Source organism: Penaeus monodon, chromosome 20 (genome assembly GCF_015228065.2).
Source record: "Penaeus monodon isolate SGIC_2016 chromosome 20, NSTDA_Pmon_1, whole genome shotgun sequence".
NCBI lineage: Eukaryota > Metazoa > Arthropoda > Malacostraca > Decapoda > Penaeidae > Penaeus > Penaeus monodon.
In genome coordinates this window covers 30,756,444-30,756,694 of record NC_051405.1, presented here as the reverse complement: position 1 = coordinate 30,756,694, position 251 = coordinate 30,756,444, and the positions used below count along the sequence as shown (strand labels likewise).

General features: G+C 41.4%; 1 protein-coding gene across 1 annotated transcript in view; it reads right to left on the bottom strand.

Annotated features, from left to right (window-relative positions):
* The window catches only part of LOC119585969 (speract receptor-like), a 15,060-nt gene that overhangs the window by 14,495 nt on the left and 314 nt on the right, over nucleotides 1-251 (bottom strand). The gene's annotated exons all lie outside the window — the stretch shown is intronic.

Sequence of the window (251 nt, the reverse complement as noted above, 5' to 3'; positions counted from 1 at the left end):
TAGGGGGTTAAGAACCCCTGCTCTAGAGGATATTAAATTAGAAATAATGCAAGGAAAGGAAGGCAAAAAGAGACATCCACTTGAATCCTATAACGCACAAAAAAGTTTTTAAGCGTCATCTTGCACCAAGCTAACCACCATCACCCCAAACCATGCGAATGCGATGATGGACCCCGGACTTCGGATTAGGATGTCTGTAACTTATTAATTAACCATAACAACGTTTGCACTACAACGTTTGCACTCTTTGC